The sequence below is a fragment of the Pleurodeles waltl genome, chromosome 10 (assembly GCF_031143425.1).
Source record: "Pleurodeles waltl isolate 20211129_DDA chromosome 10, aPleWal1.hap1.20221129, whole genome shotgun sequence".
Taxonomy (NCBI): domain Eukaryota; kingdom Metazoa; phylum Chordata; class Amphibia; order Caudata; family Salamandridae; genus Pleurodeles; species Pleurodeles waltl.
This window is the reverse complement of record NC_090449.1, coordinates 487,753,663-487,774,225: the sequence shown is the minus strand read 5'-3', so window position 1 is coordinate 487,774,225 and position 20,563 is coordinate 487,753,663.

The window sequence follows — 20,563 nt, the reverse complement described above, 5'->3', positions numbered from 1 at the left end:
CAGATCTCTAGGGGTCAACCTCCTGCTGATAAAAGCAACAGGTTGATCCTGGCATTCAGTGTTAAGCTGTGATAGAACTGCCCCTACCCCCAATTCAGAAGCATCAGTCTGGACTATGAATTTCTTGGAGTAACAATGGCTTTTTAGGCCAGGTGCAGAGCACATGGTCTGTTTGAGCTCATCAAAAGCCTTTTGACAGCTGGCTGTCCATAATACCTTTTTAGGCATCTTTTTGGATGTGAGGTCATTAAGAGGGGCAGCAATAGTGCCATAATTCTTAATGAACTTCCTATAGTACCCTGTGAGGCCTAGGAAGGCTCTCATCTGGGTTTGAGTTGTAGGGGGAGCCCAATCCATAATGGTTTGGATCTTCCCCTGCAGTGGTGCAATCTGTTCCCCACATACCAGGTGGCCCAGATAAACCACTTTCCCCTGCCCTATCTGGCAATTTGAAGCCTTGATAGCGAGGCCTGCCTTTTGCAGGGCCTCCACAACTTTCCACAGGTGGACCAGGTGATCATCCCAGGTGGAGCTAAAGATAGCTATATCATCAAGATATGCTGCACTAAAGGCTTCCAATCCTTGGAGGTCTGTATTCACCAACCTCTGAAAAGTGGCAGGTGCATTTTTCAATCCAAAGGACATAACAGTGAACTGATAGTGCCCTCCAATGGTTGAAAATGCTGTTTTGGGGTTAGCATCTTCTGCCAACTTAATCTGCCAATACCCTGCAGTTGAGTCAAACATGCTTAGATACTTGGCAGAAGCCAGTGTATCTATCAGCTCATCTGCCCTGGGTATAGGGTGAGGATCAGTTGGTTACTTGATTGAGACCTCTATAGTCCACACAAAACCTCATTTATTTTTTACCATCTTTACTGTGAGTTTTGGGAACAAGCACCACCGGGCTTGCCCAGGGACTTTCAGAAGGTTCAATCACTCCTAGATCTAACATTTTCTGTATCTCGTGTTTAATGCAATCTCTGACATGGTCAGGCAGCCTATAAATCTTACTTTTGACAGGTAGACTGTCTCCAGTGTCGATTATGTGCTCACACCAGGTAGTTGTACCTGGGATCAGTGAGAAGAGGTCAGAGAACTGATCTAAGAGATTTATGCAATTGTCCTTCTGCTCAGCAGTAAGGAAATCTGCAAGCACAACTCCTTCCACTAAGCCATCTGCTTTAGTGGTGGAGAAAAGGTCAGGGAGAGGGTCACTCTCTTCTTCCTGCCCCTCATCAGTGGCCAGGGAACAGGGTTAAGTCAGCCCTGTCATAATAAGGTTTCAGGCGGTTGACATGAAGCACCCTAAGGGAACTTCTGGCAGTGCCCAGGTCTACAAAATAGGTGACCTCACCTTTTTTCTCCACTATGAGATGGGGCCCACTCCATTTGTCCTGAAGTGCTTTTGGGGCCACAGGCTGCAATACCCACACCTTCGGTCCTGGGTGGTACTGAGTCAGGACAGCCTTCTGGTCATGCCAATGCCTTTGGAGCTCTTGGCTGCCCTGAAGGTTTTTACTGGCCTTTTTCATGTATTCAGCTATTCTAGATCTTAGGCCAAGTACATAATCCACAATGTCTTGCTTGGGAGCTTTTAAACGTTGTTCCCAACCCTCCTTCACAAGAGCAAGGGGATCTCTTGCAGGGTGTCCAAAGAGGAGTTCAAAGAGGCTAAAGCCCATTCCTTTTGGGGTACCTCCCTATAAGTAAAAAGGAGGCATGGCAACAGGACATCCCATCTCCTCCTGAGTTTTACAGGGTGTCCCATGATCATGCCTTTGAGAGTTTTATTAAACCTCTCACCCAGTCCATTGGTCTGTGGAGGATAAGGAGTAGTGAACTTGTAAGTTACACCACACTCCTTCCACATAGCCTTGAGGTATGCAGACATGAAGTTACTACCTCTGTCTGATACCACTTCCTTAGGGAAACCCACTCTGGAAAATATTCCCAGGAGGGCTTTTGCCACTGCAGGAGCTGCAGTGGTCCTTAAGGGAATAGCCCCACGGTACCTAGAGTCATGGTCCACTACCACAAGTATAAACCTATTGCCTGAAGCTGTTGGAGGGTCAAGGGGGGCAACAATGTCAACCCCTACCCTCTCAAAGGGCACCCAACCACTGGCAGTGGAATTAAGGGGGACTTAGGTGTGCCACCAGTCTTGCCACTGGCTTGGCAGGTCACACAGAAGCAACAAAACTCCTTAGTGTCCTCTTACATTTGAGGCCAGTGAAACAATGGAACAAGTCTGTCCCAAGTTTTACTCTGGCCCAAATGCCCAGCCAAAGGAATATCATGAGCCAAAGTCAGAAGAAACTCCCTATACTGCAAAGGGATGACCAATCTTCTGGCAGTTCCAGGTTTAGGGTCCCTTGACTCAGTGTAGAGGAGGTTATCTTCCCAATAGGCTTTATGGCTATCAGTGATATCCCTATTCTGCTGTTTGACAGCTTGCTGTCTTAAACCCTCCAGTGTGGGACAGGTCTGCTGTGCCACACTCAGCTCTTCCCTAGCAGGCCCCCCCTGCACCCAAAAGCTCAGCAGTGTCTGCCACCAGCTCATCTGGTGTAAGTTCTGCACAGGGAAAGGATTCCTCTTCCTCAAAGGGGAATCTTCTGGAGAGGGAAGGATAGGGAACAAGGATTTAGCCTTTCTACCCTTTGCTTTTGGGATCACTTGGTCCATTTTTCCAGGATCCAAGTTTCCCTGTCCTCCTTGCTTCTGGGCCTGAGCCGTTGTGAGAGCAAAGATATGCCCTGGAATGCCTAGCATTGCCGCATGATCCTCCAACTCCACTTCAGCCCAAGCTGATATCTCCAAATCATTGCCTAGTAAGCAGTCTACAGGTAAATCAGTGGGTACCACAACTTTTTTTGGACCAGTAACCGCCCCCCCAGATGAGATTCACAACAGCCATGGGTTGGCCAAGAGTGTGGTTATGAGCGTCAGTCACTTGGTACTGCTGACCAAGTAGGTGTTGTTCAGGGGCAACCAGTTTCTCAATCACCATAGTGACACTGGCTCCTGTATCCCTGTAGGCCTCAACCTCAACACCATTTATTAGGGGCAGTTGATTGTACTTACCCATATTAAGGGGACAAGCAACCAAGGTGGCAAAGTCAATGCCACCATCAGAAACTAAAACAGCCTCTGTGGTCTCCCTAACAAGACCAACCCCAACTGCATTACCAATGGTGAGCCCAGCTACACCATTTGATTGGCTATTTGTAGTATTCTTCCCACCACCACTGCTATTACTAGGGGCACTAGAGGACGCAGTTGGGGTTGTGGTAGTGGGAGCCTTGGCGTTTTTCTCTGGACAAGTGGAATCACTTGCCCAATGGCCTTCACTTTTACATAAATAACAGCATGGCTTCTTTTGATTGTTTGAAGAGGATTTGGACCCACCTTCGCCAGAGGATTTTTGTGGGCCTGATGAAGACTCCGAATTATTTTTTATCATTGTCCCCACCCTTGCCTGGAGACTTACCATCCTTCTTCTTGCCATCCTTGTCACCACCTGTATGAGCTTTTCTGCTCAATCTTGTTCTGACCCCTTTGTCTGCCTTCTTTGCCAATTCTTAGGGAGAGGTCAGATCTGAGTCTACCAAATACTGATGTAACAAATCAGACACACAATTATTCAAAATATGCTCTCTCAAAATAAGATTATACAGGCCTTCATAGTCAGTCACCTTACTGCTATGTAACCACCCCTCCAAGGCCTTCACTGAACAGTCTACAAAGTCTGTCCAGTCTTGAAAGGACTCTTTTCTGGTATCTCTGAACTTTCTCCTGTATTGTTCAGTGGTTAAGCCAGATCCATCCAAGAGTGCATCTTTCAAAACTTTGTAGTTGTTGGCACCACTCTCCCTGACAGTAAGGAGTCTGTCCCTACCTTTGCCAGTGAAGGATAGCCACAAGATAGCAGCCCATTGCCTTTGAGGGACGAACTGAACCATACATGCTCTCTCAAGTGCAGAAAACCACTTGTTTATGTCATCCCCCTCCTTGTAAGGGGGACAATCTTATGCAGGTTTCATGAATCTGCTTCTCTGACAGGATGACTATCAAGATTGCTGCTGCTGCCACCATGGGGAGCTAACCCCAACTTCTGTCTTTCCCTCTCTACATCTAGGGATTCCCTGTCTAAGGCCAACTGCTGCTGTCTTAGCTTCAGTCTGGCCTTTTCCAACTTCAGCTTTCTGAGTTCCCTGTCTAGGGTGTTATCCTCAGGGTGGGAGGTTTGGGAATTCTGTGACACAGAGGTAATGTGAGAATTAGCAGAAGTGGACCTTTCCCTAGCTACCTGAACCCTAGTGACCTGGCCTTTTGGAGTGAAAGGTGACCTACTGTTGTGTGACCACCCTCCCACTACCAACTTCACTAGATGGCCTGTTAGCTGAAAGGTCTTTGGAAGTACCTTCCCCAGAGACCTCATGGCCCTCCCCTGATTCTACCTGGGCACCCTCCTCCTCTACCTCCTGATCCTGGGTTTGACCAGTCTGGTTCTGGTCACTTTTAAGGAGAATGCTAAGAAGGAGATCTTTGGTAGGGTTCTTACCAATCCCTAAACTCCTTTCTATACAGAGACCCCTCAAATTTTTAAAGTTTAAAGTTTCAATTGTCATAAGATGTCTGCACAACTTTGGAAGTGGCCTCTACTACAGACATAGTTGAAAGAAAGAGTTTAGGGGAGAGAGAAAAAGTTTATGAAACTTTTAAAGAAAAGAGAAAAACGTTTTCAAACTTTTCTGAAACTTTTTAGAAAGTTTTTAGAGAGAAAGTTAAACTGATTAGGTTAACTGTGTATATTTCTAAGTGTTTAGAATATGGTTTTCTTATGAAAACACCAATCACAAAGTGGTAAAGATGCAAGTACTTATCCCAACGCTGCACCACCAATGTAGGAGGCTGGCCTGGCTTATAGTGGGTACCTGATGGTACTTACACCTTGTGCCAAGTCCAGTTATCCCTTATTAGTAGAATAGTAATGTTCTAGCAGCTTAGGCTGATAAAGGTAGCTATAGCAGAGCAGCTTAGGCTGAACTAGGAGACATGCAAAGCTCCCACCATACCACTTATATCATATAGGTCCTATCTCATAAGAAACACAATACTCGGGTTTACAAAAAATAAAGGTACTTTATTTTAGTGACAATGTACCAAAAATATCTCAGAGGATATACTCCCTTAGGAGGTAAGTAAAATACACAAAATGTATACACAAACCAAAATCAGGTAAGTAAAACAATTAGGAAATAGTGCAAACACTGTAAAATACAATAGGAGACAATAGGCCTGGGGGCAACACAAACCATATACTCCAAAAGTGGAATGCGAACCACAAATAGACCCAGGCCTAGTGTAGTGTGTAGAGGGTCACTGGGAGTGTAAGAAAACACAAAGGGTGTCCAAGATACCCCACCCCAAGACCCTGAAAAGTAGGAGTAAAGTTACCCAACTACCCCAGAAAGACAGTAAAGTTGAGATAGGGGATTCTGCAAAGGCAACAACTGACTGCAAAGCACTGAAGACAGATCCTGGACCTGCAAAGGAAGGGGACCAAGTCCAAGAGTCACACAAGTGTTCGGGGGGCAGGAGCCCACTAAACACCGGATAATAGTGCAAAAGGACTGCCTCTGGGTGGAAGAAGCTGAAGATTCTGCAACAACGGAAGGTGTCAGGAACTTCTCCTTTGGTCAGAATATGTCCCACGGTGTGCTGGAGGATTGTAGGAGGCTGGCCTGGCTTAAAGTGGGTACCTGATGGTACTTACACCTTGTGCCAGGTCCAGTTATCCCTTATTAGTAGAGTAGTAGTGTTCTAGCAGCTTAAGCTGATAGAGGTAGCTATAGCAGAGCAGCTTAGGCTGAACTAGGAGGCATGCAAAGCTCCTACTATACCACTTATATCATATAGCACTATATCAGAAACACAATACTCAGAGTTACTAAAAATAAATGTACTTTATTTTAGTGACAATATGCCAAAAGTATCTTAGAGGATATACTCCCTTAGGAGGTAAGTAAAATACACAAAATATACACACAAACCGAAATCAAGTAAGTAAACAATTAGAAAAAGTAGTGCAAACAATGTAGAACACAATAGAATGCAATAGGAGACAATAGGCCTAGGGGCAACACAAACCATATACTCCAAAAGTGGAATGTGAACCACAAATGGACCCCAGGCCTAGTGTAGTATGTAGAGGGTTGCTGGGAGTGTAAGAAAACACTAAGGGTGTCCAAGATACCCCACCCCAAGACCCTGAAAAGTAGGAGTAAAGTTACACTACTACTCCAGAAAGACAGTAAAGTCGAGATAGGGGATTCTGCAAAGACAACAACTGACTGCAAAACACTGAAGACGGATTCCTGTACCTGAGGACCTGCAAAGGAAGGGGACCAAGTCCAAGAGTGACGCAAGTGTCCGGGGGGGGGCAGAACCCCACTAAATCCCGGATGAAGGTGCAAAAGGGCTGTCTTTGGGTGGAAGAAGCCAAAGAAGGTTCCAGGAACTTCTCCTTTGGTCAGAGGATGTTGCATGGTGTGCTGGAGGATTCAGAGTTGTTTCCACACAGAAATACTGCAAACAAACCTTGCTAGCTGCAAGAGTCACAGTTGAAGGTTTTGGGTGCTGCCAGGGCCCAGGAAGGACCAGGAGGTCGTCCCTTGGAGGAGGAGACAGAGGGGGTACTCAGCAATAAAGAGAGCTCATGCAGAAGCAGGCAGCACCCACAGAAGTACCTGAATAGGCATTCAGAAGATCTGAGCATGGCAATCGTCTCAGAACAACAAAAGAGGGTCCCACAAAGTCGGAGTCCAACTCAGCAAGTTGGGCAATGCAGGACAGAGTGCTGGGGACCTGGGCTATGCTGGGCATGAAGGAAGTCTTACAAAAGTGCACAGAAGCCCTAGCAGCTGCAGTTCATGCAGTACACAGGATTACTGTCTGGCGTGGGGAGGCAAGGACTTACCTCCACCAAATTTGGACGGAAGGGCCACTGAACTGTCAGGGACACTTGGATCCAGCTCCTGTGTTCCAGGTACCACGCTTGTCAAGATGAGAGGGAACCCAGAGGACCAGTGATGCAGCAGTTTGGTGCCTGCGTTAGCAGGGGTAAGATTCCGTTGACCCTCTGGAGATTTCTTCTTGGCTTCCAGTGCAGGGTGAAGGCAGACAGCCCTCAGAGCATGCACCACCAGGAAACAGTTGAGAAAGCCGACAGGATGAAGCGCTACAATGTTGCTGGTAGTCCTCTTGCTACTTTGTTGCGGTTTTGCAGGCGTCCCGCAGCAGTCAGCGGTCAATCCTTGGCAGAAGTCAAAGAGAGAAATGCAGAGAAACTCTGGTGAGCTCTTGCATTCGTTATCTGGTGAGAAACCCACTGGAGAGACCCTAAATAGCCCTCAGAGGAGGATTGGCTACCTAACCAGGTAAGAGTCTATCAGGAGGGTTCTCTGACGTCACCTGTTGGCACTGGCCACTCAGAGGTCTCCATTGTGCCCTCACACCTCTGCATTCAAGATGGCAGAAGTCTGGGACACACTGGCAGAGCTCTGGGCACCACCCCTGGGCACCACCCCTGGAGTGGTCACTCCCCTTTCCTTTGTCCAGTTTCGCGCCAGGGCAGGGGCTCGGGGCTCCCTGAACCGGTGCAGACTCGCTTATGCAAGGAGGTCACCATCTGTGCCCTTCAAAGCATTTCCAGAGGCTGGGGGAGGCTACTCCTCCCCAGCCCTTAACACCTATTTCCAAAGGGAGAGGGTGTAACACACTCTCTCAGAGGAAATACTTTGTTCTGCCTTCCTGGGAGTGGTCTGCCCAGACCCCAGGAGGGCAGAAACCCATCTGAGGGTTGGCAGCAGCGGTAGCTTACGAGAAAACCCCAGAGAGCTAGTTTGGCAGTACCCGGGGTCCACACTGGAGCCCCGGGGATGCATGGAATTGTCCCCACAATACCAGAATGTTACATGGCCATGTTCGGAGTTACCATTGTGAAGCTACACGTAGGTATTGACCTATATGTAGTTCACATGTGTAATGGTGTCCCCATACTCACAAAGTCCGGGGAAATTGCCCTGAACAATGTGGGGGCACCTTGGTTAGTGCCAGGGTGACCTCACACTTAGTAACTTTGCACCTAACCCTCACTAAGTGAGTGTTAGGCGTATAGGTGACTTATAAGTTACTTAAGTGCAGTGTAAAATGGCTGTGAAATAACGTGGACGTTATTTCACTTGGGCTGCAGTGGCAGTCCTGTGTAAGTATTGTCTGAGCATCCTATGGGTGGCAAAAGAAATGCTGCAGCCCATAGGGATCTCCTGGAACCCCAATACCCTGGGTACCTAGGTACCATTTACCAGGGAATTATAAAGGTGTTCCAGTGTGCCAATCAGAATTGGTAAAATTAGTCACTAGCCTGCAGTGAAAATTTTTAAAGCAGAGAGAGCATAAACACTGAGGTTCTGGTTAGCAGAGCCTCAGTGATACTGTTAGGCACCACACAGGCACAACTTATGAGCATTGGGGTCCTGACTAGCAGGATCCCAGTGACACAGGCAGAAACAAACATACATATAAGTAAAAATGGGTGTAACATGCCAGGCAAGGGGGTGCGTGGCTAGCCCACCAGCAAGATGGACTTCACTACGTGAGGCTTTGCCGGGTTTCGGGCCTAATCCTGCATTTATCCTGTCAGCAGTGGCTGGTTTTCGGAACACTCAGTAGGGTGAGGTTCCGTAGGTGCTCGCGCTCCTGGACCCCTGCTCGTGAGGACCGAGGGGTGCCGCTGCCGGCCCGGCCGCGTGGGACTGAAGGGGTGGGCCTGGGTCCGGCTCGGCCGCAGTTCTTGGAGGCGGTCCTTGGCGGGGACGTTTGCTGTGCCTGTGGCTGCCCAGGAGGGGAGAGACTTCACCCGACTTGGGGCGTGGCGGCCGGTTCCGGGTCACCTCTGTGGAGGGGGATGACTCACGGCCTGCTGTCCGACGTGCGGTGGGAGCTGCTGCCGTTTCCCTGAGGTGAGGGACAGGGGAGACGGCAGTCGGCCCTGCTGCTTTGAGTGGGGGGGCGGTCTCGGCCCCGCTCGGCTGCGACTTCTGGAGACGTATCTCGGCTGAGCCACCTGCTGCTCTATTGGCTGCCTGGAGAGGAGGAGGCGCCGCTTATCCCGGTTGTGCGGCCAGGAGCGGAGCGCATCTGTGGAAGGGTCTGGCTCGGCGGTAGGATCGGGCCGCGGCCTGCTACCCTGGTGCCTGGTGAGAGCTGCTGCCATTTGCCAGGGGCTTCCGGTCCCTGGCGTGCTGTGGACACTAGGTGGGCCCCGTGGGCCCTACCTGAAGCATGAAGGGGGCTGTCGGGATCAGATTGCCCGGGACCGGCGCTGGCTAATTCCCCTGGTGAGAGGGGAGGTGACAACTCGTGGCTCTTGGGTCTTTGCCGCAATTTTGTCTATGCCCCATCGGAGAAGGCACGTACGAGGAGAGCTGGACGAGGGGCACTTCTGGAGGCCTTGGAGGCTGGCGGAGGCCCTGCTACTGGAATATGGTCTATAACAGCCCACTGGCTAACTAGCTGCGAGCGGAGGCCTGCGGCCCGTGTGGGCGGCGGAAGGGGGGCACACCCCTTGGAAGGAGCTGTGCCGCTGTTGGGAATCTCCCCATGCGACGCAGGTGTCTGGTCATTTTTGGTGTTACAGCTGCATTGGTCTCAATGATAGAACTTCTTCTGAGAGACACTGGTGATTATTAAAATGGGAAAGGCGGAGCAGAGACAAGCAAAGATCTCCTTTGATGGAGGGCAGAAGAAGGGGAGTGTCTCTACTTCCCACTCCGGAGATATGCCGGCAGAGGACGGACCTGCGGAGGTATCAGTCAAAGCCATGTTCCTGGATCTCAAAAACAGTTTAACTGGTATTGACATCAAACTAGATCACCCAACTGAGCAAATGGACCGAATTAAGGCCAGGGTGGATGATCATGACTCTCGCTTTGACCAGCTGGAGATGCGTACATCTGAACTGGAGGATCAGCGGCAAGGAGAACGAAAACAATTGCTGAGGATGGAACGGGTACTAAAAGTGATATGTCATAAAAGTGAAGATTTGGAGTTGCGGTCACGACGAAAAAACCTCAGAATGATTGGCCTCCCAGAGACCACAGATATGGGCAGGGTGGAGGACTTTATGGAGCAATTGCTAGCTGACCTGTTCCCCAGAGAACTCTCCCAGATGCTGGTAGTGGAGAGAGCCCACAGGTCTCTTGGGCCTCGGCCGCCACTTGGGACCCTGCTGCGTCCCATTATTATTCGCCTGTTGAACTATCGTGACAGAGACGCTGTGCTCCGGTTGGCCAGGGAGAGACGTCCTGTGATGTATAAGAACTCTGAGTTGAATTTTTTTCTGGACTACACCCCCAGTATGCAGGCGGCGAGAAAGGCTTTTTTGCCGATTAAACGCTCTCTTGGTCTGACGGATGCCCGCTTCTCGCTTATCTACCCTGTGAAGTGCCGGATACAACATGGTGGCACACTACACTTCTTCACAGATCCGAAGCTGGCAGCTAAATTTGTAAAATCACTTCCCCGAAGAGCTAGATCTATGAATGCGGATAGTCCCGGAGCTGAATGAGCAGACCTAAGTGATAACGACTAAAGTAATTTGATGCAAGTAAACTGGATGGTATAGATGACTACTTGGGAGTGCTGAGACTGTACTTATTTGTTTATTGACCACTCTGACTACATATTTGATATTAGGCCCTTTGCCCTCCCCCCGTCCATTTGGATGGAGGGTGGGTGGCTAGCCTTACGGCCCTCGGATGAGTCCTGCTGTTCTGTTGTGGGTATTTGGATGGTTATTATGGGTCAAGGGAGGTTGGTCTTAGCTCTGACCCGTTTGGGGGTCTGCGTGGGTGGAGGGTAGGACTGTTTAAAATTTGCTGTTTGTTTACTCTTTTGTTACTTTCTTTCTTTAGTGTAGTTTTTATGCGTGCGGATGGCAGGTGCTTGGGGATGCTTGGGAGGCGCAAAGCCTGGATTTGTATGTTTGAATGGCACCAGAGAGGCTGTCACTGATTCGCTGTCTTACCTGGAATGTGCGTGGCCTGAATGATAGACTCAAGGTGCGGCTTATGTCTGCTTATGCTAAGCGCCAGAATATAGATATCTGCATGCTGCAGGAGACTCACCTGGTGGCAGGCACACTGCATTACTTAAAAGCTGGATGGATTGGCGAATTTCATGGCACGGTATATTCGCGATATGCTAGGGGGGGTGGCGATACTGTTACGGAAAGGGCTGCAGTGGCATACACAGCGGCTAATAGTAGATCCGAATGGTTGCTATGTTCTGTGAAGTGGAACTCTATTAGACAATGTGAGAAGGTAGCCTCTTTCTAGCCTTGTTACCCCCACTTTTGGCCTGTTTGTGAGTGTATGTCAGGGTGTTTGTCACTGTTTTCACTGTCTCACTGGGATCCTGATAGCCAGGCCTCAGTGCTCATAGTGAAAACACTATGTTTTCAGTATGTTTGTTATGTGTCACTGGGATCCTGCTGGTCAGGACCCCAGTGCTCATAAGTTTGTGGCCTATATGTATGTGTCACTGGGACCCTGTCACACAGGGCCCCAGTGCTCATAGGTGTGCATGTATATGTTCCCTGTGTGGTGCCTAACTGTCTCACTGAGGCTCTGCTAACCAGAACCTCAGTGGTTATGCTCTCTCATTTCTTTCCAAATTGTCACTGACAGGCTAGTGACCATTTTTACCAATTTACATTGGCTTACTGGAACACCCTTATAATTCCCTAGTATATGGTACTAAGGTACCCAGGGTATTGGGGTTCCAGGAGATCCCTATGGGCTGCAGCATTTCTTTTGCCACCCATAGGGAGCTCTGACAATTCTTACACAGGCCTGCCACTGCAGCCTGAGTGAAATAACGTCCACGTTATTTCACAGCCATTTTACACTGCACTTAAGTAACTTATAAGTCACCTATATGTCTAACCTTTACCTGGTAAAGGTTAGGTGCAAAGTTACTTAGTGTGAGGGCACCCTGGCACTAGCCAAGGTGCCCCCACATTGTTCAGAGCCAATTCACTGAACTTTGTGAGTGCGGGGACACCATTACACGCGTGCACTACATATAGGTCACTACCTATATGTAGCTTCACCATGGTAACTCCGAATATGGCCATGTAACATGTCTATGATCATGGAATTGCCCCCTCTATGCCATCCTGGCATTGTTGGTACAATTCCATGATCCCAGTGGTCTGTAGCACAGACCCTGGTACTGCCAGACTGCCCTTCCTGGGGTTTCACTGCAGCTGCTGCTGCTGCCAACCCCTCAGACAGGCAGCTGCCCTCCTGGGGTCCAGCCAGGCCTGGCCCAGGATGGCAGAACAAAGAACTTCCTCTGAGAGAGGGTGTGACACCCTCTCCCTTTGGAAAATGGTGTGAAGGCAGGGGAGGAGTAGCCTCCCCCAGCCTCTGGAAATGCTTTGTTGGGCACAGATGTGCCCAATTCTGCATAAACCAGTCTACACCGGTTCAGGGACCCCTTAGCCCCTGCTCTGGCGCGAAACTGGACAAAGGAAAGGGGAGTGACCACTCCCCTGACCTGCACCTCCCCTGGGAGGTGTCCAGAGCTCCTCCAGTGTGCTCCAGACCTCTGCCATCTTGGAAACAGAGGTGCTGCTGGCACACTGGACTGCTCTGAGTGGCCAGTGCCACCAGGTGACGTCAGAGACTCCTGCTGATAGGCTCCTTCAGGTGTTAGTAGCCTTTCCTCTCTCCTAGGTAGCCAAACCCTCTTTTCTGGCTATTTAGGGTCTCTGTCTCTGGGGAAACTATAGATAACGAATGCATGAGCTCAGCCGAGTTCCTCTGCATCTCTCTCTTCACCTTCTGATAAGGAATCGACCGCTGACCGCGCTGGAAGCCTGCAAACCTGCAACATAGTAGCAAAGACGACTACTGCAACTCTGTAACGCTGATCCTGCCGCCTTCTCGACTGTTTTCCTGCTTGTGCATGCTGTGGGGGTAGCCTGCCTCCTCTCTGCACCAGAAGCTCCGAAGAAATCTCCCGTGGGTCGACGGAATCTTCCCCCTGCAACCGCAGGCACCAAAAAGCTGCATTACCGGTCCCTTGGGTCTCCTCTCAGCACGACGAGCGAGGTCCCTCGAATCCAGCGACGCTGTCCAAGTGACCCCCACAGTCCAGTGACTCTTCAGCCCAAGTTTGGTGGAGGTAAGTCCTTGCCTCACCTCGCTGGGCTGCATTGCTGGGAACCGCGACTTTGCAGCTACTCCGGCCCCTGTGCACTTCCGGCGGAAATCCTTCGTGCACAGCCAAGCCTGGGTCCACGGCACTCTAACCTGCATTGCACGACTTTCTAAGTTGGTCTCCGGCGACGTGGGACTCCTTTGTGCAACTTCGGCGAGCACCGTTTCACGCATCCTCGTAGTGCCTGTTTCTGGCACTTCCCCGGGTGCTACCTGCTTTAGTGAGGGCTCTTTGTCTTGTTCGACGTCCCCTCTCTCTGCAGGTCCAATTTGCGACCTCCTGGTCGCTCCTGGGCCCCAGCAGCGTCCAAAAACGCCAAACGCACGATTTGCGTGTAGCAAGGCTTGTTGGCGTCCTTCTGGCGGGAAAACACTTCTGCACGACTCTCCAAGGCAAGAGGGATCCGTCCACCAAAGGGGAAGTCTCTAGCCCTTTTCGTTCTTGCAGAAACCTCAGCTTCTTCTGTCCAGTCGAAGCTTCTTTGCACCCGCAGCTGGCATTTCCTGGGCATCTGCCCATCTCCGACTTGCTTGTGACTTTTGGACTTGGTCCCCTTGTTCCACAGGTACCCTAGATTGGAAATCCACAGTTGTTGCATTGCTGGTTTGTGTCTTTCCTGCATTATTCCTCTAACACAACTCTTTTGTCCTTAGGGGAACTTTAGTGCACTTTGCACTCACTTTTCAGGGTCTTGGGGAGGGTTATTTTACTAACTCTCACTATTTTCTAATAGTCCCTGCGACCCTCTACAAGGTCACATAGGTTTGGGGTCCATTCGTGGTTCGCATTCCACTTTTGGAGTATATGATTTGTGTTGCCCCTATCCCTATGTTTCCCCATTGCATCCTATTGTAACTATACATTGTTTGCACTGTTTTCTAAGACTATACTGCATATTTTTGCTATTGTGTATATATATCTTGTGTATATTTCCTATCCTCTCACTGAGGGTACACTCTAAGATACTTTGGCATATTGTCATAAAAATAAAGTACCTTTATTTTTAGTATAACTGTGTATTGTGTTTTCTTATGATATTGTGCATATGACACTAAGTGGTACTGTAGTAGCTTCACACGTCTCCTAGTTCAGCCTAAGCTGCTCTGCTAAGCTACCATTATCTATCAGCCTAAGCTGCTAGACACCCTATACACTAATAAGGGATAACTGGGCCTGGTGCAAGGTGCAAGTACCCCTTGGTACTCACTACAAGCCAGTCCAGCCTCCTACATTGGTTGTGCAGTGGTGGGATAAGTGCTTGAGACTGCTTACCACTCTTGTCATTGTACTTTTCATAAGAGAAAAATATACAAAACAAGGTCAGTGTATATACACATAGCCAAAAAGTTTTGCATTTCCTCTTTTCACTCTTTTCTAAGTGCTGAAAAGTACTTCTAAACTTTCAAAAAGTTCCTAAAAGTTTAAAAAGTTTTTTTTCTGTCTTTCCAAAAAGTTCTGAAAACTTTTTTCTCTTTTTCTATCACTTTAACTCTCTCTAAAAAATGTCTGGCACAGGAAAAAATGTTGAACTGTCCAAACTTGCATATGATCACCTTAGCTGGAAAGGAGCAAGGAGTCTCTGCATAGAGAGAGGTTTGAGTGTAGGGAAGAATCCTTCCTTAGAACTGTTAATTAATATGCTTAGAGTAGAGGATAAGGCCATAAGTGCCCAATCTGTAGAAAAAGTAGCTAATGGTTCTCAATCTGATCCAGGGACTCCCCCAGGAAAAGGTTCAGGAAAGAAACATCTCAGCCTGCCCATTACTAGACAGTCTAGCATAGTTGGTACAGAGGTTGAATCACACCATACTGATGGTGTGCTCTCACATTATACTGGTAGCCAAGCTGTTAGGGTGCCCTCTGTAAGGGAAAGGTCTCCTTCTGTTCATTCCCATCATACCTCTGTATCTAGAAATGTCCCTCCCACCCACCCTGATGACAGATTGTTAGAAAGGGAGCTCAATAGATTGAGAGTGGAACAAACCAGACTGAAGCTCAAGAAGCAACAGCTGGATTTGGATAGACAGTCTTTAGAATTAGAGAAGGAAAGACAGAAGTTGGGTTTAGATACCCATGGTGGCAGCAGCAGTATTCCCCATAGTCATCCTGCAAAAGAGCATGATTCCAGGAATCTGCACAAGATAGTTCCGTCTTATAAGGAGGGGGATGACATTAACAAGTGGTTTGCTGCACTTGAGAGGGCCTGTGCTGTACAGGATGTCCCTCAAAGGCAGTGGGCTGCTATCCTATGGCTATCATTTAGTGGAAAGGGTAGGGATAGACTCCTTACTGTGAAAGAAAATGATGCCAATAATTTTACAGTTCTTAAGAATGCACTCCTGGATGGTTATGGCTTAACCACTGAACAATACAGGATAAAGTTCAGAGAGACCAAAAAGGAGTCTTCACAAGACTGGGTTGATTTCATTGACCATTCAGTGAAGGCCTTGGAGGGGTGGTTACATGGCAGTAAAGTTACTGATTATGAAAGCCTGTATAACACAATCCTGAGAGAGCATATACTTAATAATTGTGTGTCTGATTTGTTGCACCAGTACCTGGTAGACTCTGATCTGACCTCTCCCCAAGAATTGGGAAAGAAGGCAGACAAATGGGTCAGAACAAGGGTGAACAGAAAAGTTCATACAGGGGGTGACAAAGATGGCAATAAGAAGAAAGATGGTGAAAAATCTCAAGATAAGCATGGGGATAAGGGTAAAACCAAAGATCCCACTTCAAATCTTAAACACTCTTCAGAGGGTGGGGATAAAACAAATTCTTCCTCTTCTTCCCAACCTGCACACATTAAAAAGCCTTGGTGCTTTGTGTGTAAAAATAGAGGCCATAGGCCAGGGGATAAGTCCTGTCCAGGTAAACCCCCTGAGCCTACCACCACTAATACATCAAGCTCTAGTCCCCTAGCAGTAGTGGTACTAGTGGTGGGACTGCTGGCAACAGTCAAGCAAAGGGTGTAGTTGGGTTCACTTATGGGTCCATAGTGGAAACTGATGTAATCAGTCCCAAGACAGTTTCTGTCACACCTAGTGGCATTGGCCTTGCCACACTGGCTGCTTGCCCCCTTACAATGGATAAGTACAGGCAGACAGTTTCAATAAATGGTGTTGAGGCCTTGGCCTACAGGGACACAGGTGCCAGTTTCACTTTGGTGACTGAAAACCTAGTGCCTCCTGAACAACACATCATTGGACAACAGTATAAGATTATTGATGTCCATAACTCCACTAAGTTTCTTCCCTTAGCTATAATTCAGTTTAGTTGGGGTGGAGTTACTGGCCCTAAGCAGGTGGTGGTATCACCTAGCTTACCTGTAGACTGTCTCTTAGGTAATGACCTAGAGGCCTCAGGTTGGGCTGATGTAGAGTTTTATGCCCATGCAGCCATGCTGGGCATCCCTGAGGAATTGTTCCCTCTCATTTCAAGTGAAATGAAAAAGCAAAGGAGAGAAGGCCTGAAAACTCAGGATCCCTCTCCATCAACAGGTAAAAAGGGTATCACAGTATCCCCTAACCACCCTACCATTCAGGATACTATTCCTGTGGTGGGAGAAACCTCTCCTGGGGTGGCACCTGTTCCAAGGGAATCATCAGCTGGCAAAGCTGGACTCCCTGAGGTAGAAGTACCTCTCTGTGGGATAACTAACATTGGTGACAAAAAGAGCACCATTTTAGTTAACATGGAGCATCCCTCCAACCCTCCCAGAGAAACTTTAGTGCAGAAACCCTGTACTGCCTCACAACACTTAGGACAGCATCCCTGCCCTAGTGTGGAGCTCATAGGACAGCATCCCTGCCCTGCTCCAACTCAAGAGAAACAGCATCCCTGTTCTCTCTTCCAGCCAAATGGACAAAGTTTTTGCCCAGCTATGGCTTTTCTGAGACAGCATCCCTGTCTGGCATTTCCATCACTACAAATAGGTTCAGTGGACAATTCCCACTGCTCTAAACTAAAACTTACTGATAGAAACTCTGAAAATACATCTTCACATTGTTGCTTAGCTAAAAAACTTCAAACAGGGTGGTTTACATCCCCACAGGGAAGTAACCATATAGTGGATGATAAAGGGAGTAACCAGTCTATTGCAGAGCTACTCTCTACTTATCACCACTTAGACAATAAAGTCTCAACTGGCCAAGGTTAGCCTTATTGTCCTTCGTTTGGGGGGGGGTTGTGTGAGAAGGTAGCCTCTTTCTAGCCTTGTTACCCCCACTTTTGGCCTGTTTGTGAGTGTATGTCAGGGTGTTTGTCACTGTTTTCACTGTCTCACTGGGATCCTGATAGCCAGGCCTCAGTGCTCATAGTGAAAACACTATGTTTTCAGTATGTTTGTTATGTGTCACTGGGATCCTGCTGGTCAGGACCCCAGTGGTCATAAGTTTGTGGCCTATATGTATGTGTCACTGGGACCCTGTCACACAGGGCCCCAGTGCTCATAGGTGTGCATGTATATGTTCCCTGTGTGGTGCCTAACTGTCTCACTGAGGCTCTGCTAACCAGAACCTCAGTGGTTATGCTCTCTCATTTCTTTCCAAATTGTCACTGACAGGCTAGTGACCATTTTTACCAATTTACATTGGCTTACTGGAACACCCTTATAATTCCCTAGTATATGGTACTAAGGTACCCAGGGTATTGGGGTTCCAGGAGATCCCTATGGGCTGCAGCATTTCTTTTGCCACCCATAGGGAGCTCTGACAATTCTTACACAGGCCTGCCACTGCAGCCTGAGTGAAATAACGTCCACGTTATTTCACAGCCATTTTACACTGCACTTAAGTAACTTATAAGTCACCTATATGTCTAACCTTTACCTGGTAAAGGTTAGGTGCAAAGTTACTTAGTGTGAGGGCACCCTGGCACTAGCCAAGGTGCCCCCACATTGTTCAGAGCCAATTCACTGAACTTTGTGAGTGCGGGGACACCATTACACGCGTGCACTACATATAGGTCACTACCTATATGTAGCTTCACCATGGTAACTCCGAATATGGCCATGTAACATGTCTATGATCATGGAATTGCCCCCTCTATGCCATCCTGGCATTGTTGGTACAATTCCATGATCCCAGTGGTCTGTAGCACAGACCCTGGTACTGCCAGACTGCCCTTCCTGGGGTTTCACTGCAGCTGCTGCTGCTGCCAACCCCTCAGACAGGCAGCTGCCCTCCTGGGGTCCAGCCAGGCCTGGCCCAGGATGGCAGAACAAAGAACTTCCTCTGAGAGAGGGTGTGACACCCTCTCCCTTTGGAAAATGGTGTGAAGGCAGGGGAGGAGTAGCCTCCCCCAGCCTCTGGAAATGCTTTGTTGGGCACAGATGTGCCCAATTCTGCATAAGCCAGTCTACACCGGTTCAGGGACCCCTTAGCCCCTGCTCTGGCGCGAAACTGGACAAAGGAAAGGGGAGTGACCACTCCCCTGACCTGCACCTCCCCTGGGAGGTGTCCAGAGCTCCTCCAGTGTGCTCCAGACCTCTGCCATCTTGGAAACAGAGGTGCTGCTGGCACACTGGACTGCTCTGAGTGGCCAGTGCCACCAGGTGACGTCAGAGACTCCTGCTGATAGGCTCCTTCAGGTGTTAGTAGCCTTTCCTCTCTCCTAGGTAGCCAAACCCTCTTTTCTGGCTATTTAGGGTCTCTGTCTCTGGGGAAACTATAGATAACGAATGCATGAGCTCAGCCGAGTTCCTCTGCATCTCTCTCTTCACCTTCTGATAAGGAATCGACCGCTGACCGCGCTGGAAGCCTGCAAACCTGCAACATAGTAGCAAAGACGACTACTGCAACTCTGTAACGCTGATCCTGCCGCCTTCTCGACTGTTTTCCTGCTTGTGCATGCTGTGGGGGTAGCCTGCCTCCTCTCTGCACCAGAAGCTCCGAAGAAATCTCCCGTGGGTCGACGGAATCTTCCCCCTGCAACCGCAGGCACCAAAAAGCTGCATTACCGGTCCCTTGGGTCTCCTCTCAGCACGACGAGCGAGGTCCCTCGAATCCAGCGATGCTGTCCAAGTGACCCCCACAGTCCAGTGACTCTTCAGCCCAAGTTTGGTGGAGGTAAGTCCTTGCCTCACCTCGCTGGGCTGCATTGCTGGGAACCGTGACTTTGCAGCTACTCCGGCCCCTGTGCACTTCTGGCGGAAATCCTTCGTGCACAGCCAAGCCTGGGTCCACGGCACTCTAACCTGCATTGCACGACTTTCTAAGTTGGTCTCCGGCGACGTGGGACTCCTTTGTGCAACTTCAGCGAGCACCATTTCACGCATCCTCGTAGTGCCTGTTTCTGGCACTTCCCCGGGTGCTACCTGCTTTAGTGAGGGCTCTTTGTCTTGCTCGACGTCCCTTCTCTCTGCAGGTCCAATTTGCCACCTCCTGGTCCCTCCTGGGCCCCAGCAGCGTCCAAAAACGCCAAACGCACGATTTGCGTGTAGCAAGGCTTGTTGGCGTTCTTCTGGCGGGAAAACACGTCTGCACGACTCGCCAAGGCGAGAGGGATCCGTCCACCAAAGGGGAAGTCTCTAGCCCTTTTCGTTCTTGCAGAAACCTCAGCTTCTTCTGTCCAGTCGAAGCTTCTTTGCACCCGCAGCTGGCATTTCCTGGGCATCTGCCCATCTCCGACTTGCTTGTGACTTTTGGACTTGGTCTCCTTGTTCCACATGTACCCTAGATTGGAAATCCACAGTTGTTGCATTGCTGGTTTGTGTCTTTCCTGCATTATTCCTCTAACACGACTCTTTTGTCCTTAGGGGAACTTTAGTGCACTTTGCACTCACTTTTCAGGGTCTTGGGGAGGGTTATTTTACTAACTCTCACTATTTTCTAATAGTCCCAGCGACCCTCTACAAGGTCACATAGGTTTGGGGTCCATTCGTGGTTCGCATTCCACTTTTGGAATATGATTTGTGTTGCCCCTATCCCTATGTTTCCCCATTGCATCCTATTGTAACTATACATTGTTTGCACTGTTTTCTAAGACTATACTGCATATTTTTGCTATTGTGTATATATATCTTGTGTATATTTCCTATCCTCTCACTGAGGGTACACTCTAAGATACTTTGGCATATTGTCATAAAAATAAAGTACCTTTATTTTTAGTATAACTGTGTATTGTGTTTTCTTATGATATTGTGCATATGACACTAAGTGGTACTGTAGTAGCTTCACACGTCTCCTAGTTCAGCCTAAGCTGCTCTGCTAAGCTACCATTATCTATCAGCCTAAGCTGCTAGACACCCTATACACTAATAAGGGAT